Here is an 8,091-nt window from a genome sequence, read left to right on the forward strand (position 1 = left end):
TGGGTAGATTTCATTATATCTCCTATGATTAATTACAACTAATGTTTTAATGTGATTCTTGAACTTAATATATATAATTTTAATTAATTAAAGATGTTGTGGTTATTCCCTAATTAATTAAAATTATATGAATCAACTAACATTAATTAATTTTTCATTAAGAGCTAAACATTTGCATGCAAATAAAATGAATAAAAGTGCATTTTTTTTTACTCAAAAAGACATGTCATTTTGCATGAGGAGGCTGATTTTTGCCGAATGAAAACGACACGTCGTTTTCACCAACGCCCAAACGACTAGTCATTTGGCTCGTCTTCAACCTTCAACCGGCTCCAGACCCATGGCTCCGAATGGGAAACCCAACGGTTTCACAGGCAAAATCAATGGTTCAAATCACAGAAAGCTTAGAAACTTGATTTTAACATGATTTCCGATTTTATTTTGGATTAACAACGTCAAAATTCTAATGCTCCAAAATCAAAATGTTTTCTTCAAAACCGGGCAATAATAACGGACATTAACCTTAATGTCTCAACCAAGATTTACGCATAAACAAAGTGAAACAAAGTAAACAATGCAGAGGTTAAACCAGCTCTGATTCCAAATGAAGTAATAATACCATATTCGATCTAAACATATTCACAAACATAAACAAATATATTTGAATCGATAAGCGGAAGCGAGATAGAATCATACATACCTCTAGCCATAGCTTACACGAATAGAGTCGACACTCACAACTCTCACAACAAATTTTCTGTTATAGATCTTCTAATTTTTTCTCACTCACAACCCGATGGTGCAAATAAAATGAAGAGGAACAAGCTCAGAGACCAAAACAACAAGTATCACGTCTAATTATAGTGCTCTGCCCATCACAGAGTTCAATAGACGTGAGCAGGGCATATGCGAGTTTTTCTCGCATTATGAACGTTATAAAATGTTACTGAATTCTAGTGTTGAGCTTAGACACTATATGGACCACATTCTGAAATTTATTTCCCTCGAAAACAATAAGGAATTCCAACGAGAATTGAAATTAAAACAGAGCATTAATTAATTTGGGAAATGTAATGAAAGAAATTTATTTCCCTTAAAACAACAAGAAATTCCAACGGGAATTGAAACTGAAACATAACATTAATTAATTTGGGAATCCTAATTGAAAGAATCCCAATACGATACACTTAAAAGGAAATGAATTAATATTTTGTGGCATTAATAAATTTTGAAAAATTACAATAAATACCATATATTTTATGTCATTTTTTCACTAAAAAAAATAATAACTTTTCTAATATATTCCATGTTTTGTAAGGTTTGTTGTGACAAATACATCGGTTTTGCTTTACATGGATTATTTGTACTCTACTCATAGCTAGCCTTATAGCTTGCAAATGAATTAATGTGTTTTAGACTTAAGTTTGCATGCAATATTAGCGACCATGCACGACAATGAGTGAGTTTATTATAAGATATAATAAATTATACAATATAAACACACACATGTCAGCATTGTCTGCATGCAAATTAATGATATTTGGATTTTTTTTACTGCATTAGGCCCTGGTTCAGTGCTACTACATGATATTTGAATAATGAGATACCATGTTTAGCTTGAATTATTTCAATGTGAAGCTCATCATCTCATACTGAAAAGTCTCCAAGTGTTCTTCTGGACGACCAATCACGGGGCACCACATCACCCATAAATGAGATGTATGGCAACACGCGACATCCAAACACTATATTTTCTCCTCCTTAACACGTTGTATCATAATCACTTTTCCCTGCTTCACTGTCAGCATATCTCCGATGATCGCCCCTGCCTTCAAACCATCAAATCTAAATTGGATGACATTCACTGGCTCCCCCACCCATAGTCCACCTCCGCCAACCCTGTCCTCGTCCAATTCGATACATTTGTCAAAATCCTTTAACAACCCTCTTTTTCTATCCCTTATAATTTTCACAATTTTCACAACGTTCACAAGGTTCATCTCTACCACGTTTCTAGTAGTTGAAGTGACTGTCATTAGATATTAAAATCAGCATTTTGTCAAGTAATATTCAATTTGTTAGGTGCTAACATTATTAATTTTGTTTTCTCTATATACATGTATAATTTAATATTTATTTAGCATTAATTTAATTTTGCAAAATCCGAAATAGAGAGGAGAGCGGGTGGTTGGACTTTTCTCTTCTTGATATATTCATAACTATATGTCCAAAATATAAATCTATCCATATAGCACTCAAAGATTAAATGCAATAAAAAAATCATCAATATTAACTTATAAAACAAAAACATTCTTCATACTGCAAAGATATATATTAATGCTATTTAGAAGATAAAGTGATGAGTATATACATATTTTTAAGTTGTTAAATAAATACATTAAAAAAAATAATTTTTGAATGAGAAAGTCTTAGCTTTAGTTGATGCTTAGATTCATATGATGCTTAGATCCACTAGTAGATCCAACATCGTTGAGGTTAAGGTTGGGGCGCTTCATTGGAACTAGAAGTTAGCTCGGCATCTAAATGCTCAACTACGTCAACAAACACTCTCTCGCTAGAAGTTTATGCATGACCCCACATAGCAACGACTCCACCAAGCATACGATCTAACTTTTCTTCAAGCTCAAGGTTAATACCACTAAACTTAAACTTTTTAGCAATTGAAATGACCTACAAATTAATGGATTATACATATTTAAAATGTAATTGAAGAAATAAATAATTGATAAGGGCTTCACGTTTCATAAATTCTTAACTCCAATCTCATGATCCATCATTCTTTTGAAGCGTCAATGGTTTTGCTTTATCATGTATCGAACCAAGCATGTGGATTCACACTTCAAATCTTTTCATATTTCTCAGTCATTTTTTAACTAATCCCACTTATTTTTCAATTGCATCCTATTGTATTCCCTTTCCCGTGCGCTCTCAAAACTTCTTTATTATATTTTGTCAGCTTACATTTTTAAAATAGGTTGTTGATTTATTTCATAACTCCACCTCTTTAAGACAGATATCACAAAATATTATATTGCATACTAACCCACATGACAAACAAACCAGTTTATTTTGTCTTTACTGTGACCATGCTAGTATGAAAAAGAACCAAGCCACATAAATTTATAATAAAGGAAAAACAAATTGTCATTTAAAATATCATAAGTCAAAAAGCCAGCTAAAATGAAACATCACAACAAACCACGAACATCAACATCACCACTAACAACATCACCACCAACATCAACACAAACCACCAACACACCACCACCATGACACTGAAGAACCACCCCAACATCTATATGCTCCACTAACAACACCACCACTATGACGCTAAAGAATCACCCTAACATCTACACACACCACCATCATGACACTGAAGAACTACCACTGACATCTACATACACCACCAACAACACCACCACCATAACACTGAAGAACCACCTCCAACATCTACACACACCACCAAGAGCATCACCAACAAAACCACATAGACCGACATCTCCAATAATAACTCCACCCCCAGCATCAACACACGCCACCCCCAATATCAACACACACAACCATGGTGCAACATCACCGCCAACAACACACAACACTGCGATACAAAAAAAAACATCATCAACATCACCACCAACATTGCATATCATTACTCCAACAAAGAGGGCAAACCACCAAAAAGACCAACCAATGAGTTGAGCAGCAAGACTGTTCCAATTGAACTAGCAAAATGAAGAGACGATCACCCTCTTCCATCCATCTTTAAAATTCTCACTCAAATATCAAAGGTCATGATAAAACCCAACCCATATATATATATATATATATAATCAAATTTATGCCTAAATTTTGTGGCACGTGTAAATGCATCAACTGAGGTAATTGTTTTGCAAAAAGCAATTTTTTTGTGCTTTGTATGTAATTGTTTAAAAATGAAATAGCGGGGAGAGCTCAACTAAGCAAGTCACCCTAATCATCCCATAAAATGAAATGAAATCAATGTATGAAATTGATTTGTAAATAACACACAACTATATGTAATTATCCAAAAAAAAAATTGTCTTCCCAACAACGACCAAGAAATCACAAGATAATCACACGGGCCATGATAAAAAAATCAGAAATCACAAAAAACCAAACCATGGATCGCAAGAAGCGAGACACAAATGACAAATCTTCAAACCATAAGCTAATTTCAATGCTAATAGTGTAAGGTAAAGATTACCAATAGGAGAATGCCACCATAACTGAGTATTCAGAGAGAATGAAGGAAGATACGAGGAGAATTGCCACCATAACCCGCCGAAGACAGTTGGAGGCAGAGGAGGAGGGGCTAGGGCAGAACCAAACACTGGGTTGAACCACGATAGGAATAAGAGGAGAAGAAGATAGGGCAAAGGGTAAAAAATAAATATATCACGTGAATGGAACGCGGTAAGGGGTTTAGGGTAACTAAGGTATTATCATGTGAATGAAACACATGTCACACATTATTCAAATAAGCCAAAAAGTCATCACAACATTTTTTTTTTCAAACGTAGTCTTTTGTGTTTTCCCATTTGCGTTAAATTCCATATCAAATTCAATCTAAAATAGAAATAACAAAACTGATAATTTTTTTTCAAAATTTTATAATTATTATTGTACAAGTTAAGAAAAAACTCCTACACTTCTAATGAATTTTGCATGAGTTATATATATTTAAATTTTTTTATTTTAAATACATTTGATTGTATAAATTTTAAATGATTATTAAGAAATGGAAGATTTACATATATATCACTCAATTTTTACATATTTGCACATCTAACACCTAAATATTAATTTTTAGATATATGTCAAGTTATCTATGTATAACAAAATGCATTTCACTTTTAAAAGTTAAAATAATGATGTGTTGAATGTGATATGAAAATTTTGGATGATATAAATATAAAAAGTAAACTTTAGATGTAAAAACATAAAATTTGAGTTATATGGATGTAAATGCCCTTTAGAAAATCCAACAACAACATTAATTAAGGTATTGCATAACTAATAACACAACAACAAATCATAAGTTACGAGCATTCCTACATCATTAACAATAGATTGTTGGGATCAATATCCAGCTCAAGAGGATAAGCCCAAGTTCATCCTTCGATGCCATCGACGACTGATCGAGAAACCTCAAATCCTTCAGCCTGCATTCAACACAGCCTCGACGAGCCACACTCCCTTACCTTTCAAACAATCGCCTTGTTGATCACAGTTAACAGAGTAAGTGACTCGATACACCTCGTGAGACAACTCAACTAAGCTTAAGTTAGCATCGACTCGACTCATTTGCTCGTGAAGACTTTATCATTAAAATAATAAAAAAATATTTTTAAAATAATATTTTATATTTAATATTATTATTTTTTATTTCTATCCTAATTGCTCCTTATATTAGTTATGTTATCATAATACACCTCAAATTAATATTATTTTCTCACTTTTATGATAAACAAGCCAGTTCAAACTTGTAGACTTAAGTTCGAGTTCAAGCTCGAGCTAAGGGTGCATCGAGCTCTCAACTCGTTTACACCCCTTAGTCTCAACCGCTCCTTGATTGCCGGACCTGAACACATGGATCAAATCCACCAAGTGTCGAATGTCGACGATGTGATTGATGGTTGATAGAGGAAGGAGTTTTGCCAGCATTGGCTTCGGCGGGATGATGAGCCCATTGGATTTGCGAGTGACGAAGAAGGGCATGAAGGTGTGTTTTATGAGATGTTAAGGGGCTCTTTGGTAACAAATTTAAAGCGGGATTTAACTTGGATGCAGGCTAAATATTCTCATATGATCATTTGGGACAAAATAAATTTGAGGATTTTATAAATTCAGATTTCACGAATTTCGGTCGTAAATCCCGATTTTACTAAATCAGGTGAATCGGTGGATTTACGTGATTTATGGGATTTACGAGGAAGAACTATTGAGATATGACTAAATATAGGAGGAACTTCCAAACATATTTCATTGATTTACAAGATTTCATTACCATACAGTTTTTTGGGATTTAACCCTTTTAGGATTTAGCAAATCCAGATTTACATGATTTACTAAGTCCTAATAACTTGAACCGTATTTGTTGTCAAACAACCCCTAAGAGTGAGGATGAATGATTATGGTTGATGGTAAGTGGCCTTGATGCCTAGGGTTGATGGGATGGGACTGCTGGATGAGAGATAAATATAGGTGGGAGATAAATGGGGAGCGGAGGAGGGAAGAATTATGCGAGTTGGGAGTTGACCAACAAATTTATTAGAAGGTTGGGGAATCTGCTGATCATCAGAGGACATTTATTTTGCTATTTTTTATAAGAAAATTGAATTTAATAATTTTAAAGAAACACTACAAAACTCCGTCATTGTAATGTATTAAGTGAGAATTTTTTTTAAGGAAAATGGTAAAAAATAATAGCTTTTACTTACTCTCTACAATTTCTCTATAATTATATACTTTGTGTGCAAGTTTACCCCTAAGAACAAATTAAAAAGTTTAGTGAAGGTTACTAGAGGATTGCAACTCCTGATACTAGCGTCATGGTGTCAACTCCAGAGTTCCAAGTAAATTTTTTTCTGATAGATCAATGCATAAGCACTAGGTGATCAATTTTGCAACATCAATTTAAGTGTCGAGAGTCATAGTTAAAACACCATGCCAAGCCAAGTGGATGAAATAAATCCAATGCCTCAACACAATCAAATCCAACACCACACCACTATCGGTGACCAATCTCATTGATCAAATGACAAAAGGCCAAGTTGCAGCATTAGAAACCCAGAGCCACAACACCTTCACCAAATGGCATAACCTTAGATTTGAGCATTGTAACTCGTAGCTAGAGTTGCAACGCCATAACTGCAGAGTCGTGGCATGATGACATGACATGACAATTATTGAAGGGAGGATTACTAGTATTATTATTGTTATTTTGGGATGGGGGGACAATTTAAGTTTGCACACTATTAAAGAGAAGACTGAAAAGATTGCGAAGAGGATTTGATAAATTTATTTCAATACAAATGACTGCTCATAACAAATACATAGTGTGAGAAAGTTCATTTTAAGAAAGTTTGAGTATGAGTTTGCTTTTATTGACGGAGCAAAGGCACAATTTATTAGAGAACTTTGGAGAATTATTCACTTTGTAGATTCTAATATTGTTATCTTGTTTATCTTTATTTCAACTGTTTTCATTCATTTTTATTTTTTTTATGAGACTTTAGCTTATCTATCATCATATAATTTTTTTTTGAGCAGATCTTTCTTCTAGATCATATCATATGAATGATATGAATAAGAGAAGAATTAAAAGGAAGAGATACACAACAATGAAGACAAACAAGAGAAATAACCTCAATAACTTTCGTAAAGTAAACTTCACATGATAATCTAAGAGCTTTCGTCCGAAAAATATCGGATTGAAAATGTATTGGAAATATATCAGCGACAAAGAAGCTACGCAAGCAACCCACAACTAGAGATTTAAGTATGAGTGCTTGTTCTGAGATCAAGAGCACTCCCAATAGAACATATTTCTTTGGTTAATTACATCGTAGGGGACACCCAAGAAAACTTTCGATAAAAAAAAAAAATCATGCTTGCATAATTAAATGAAATCCACTTTTTTGGCAATGGATTTAAATCATTTATGTTGGCATCACTTTTGATTTCGTTTGTGTGGAATATTCATTTGAGTACTATGACACCTTGCTTGAAACATGCGTTGATTCTCGTAGTGCAAAACATTTATTTTGGATATTCCGATGCGTGTTGATGGCATGCGCTCAGTGTTGCACTGCTAGACTTCGGAAGTAGCTTAGGTGAAAGTCGATTGACTTTTTGCTTGTCAGATGACTTCAATCGGGATATCAGTGTTGCACTGCTAAACCTCATTTCCCACGACGACTCGCGAAAATGACTTAGCCCGTCCATCGACAAATTTGTCGAGATTACCTCAAACAACGAAATGAACTCTACGAGCGCTTATGAAATGCTAATTTTGTCTAGGGTCTATACCCATATTACTTTAATTTTTTG

This window comes from Phalaenopsis equestris, unplaced genomic scaffold (genome assembly GCF_001263595.1).
Source record: "Phalaenopsis equestris unplaced genomic scaffold, ASM126359v1 Scaffold000002, whole genome shotgun sequence".
Classification (NCBI taxonomy): Eukaryota; Viridiplantae; Streptophyta; class Magnoliopsida; order Asparagales; family Orchidaceae; genus Phalaenopsis; species Phalaenopsis equestris.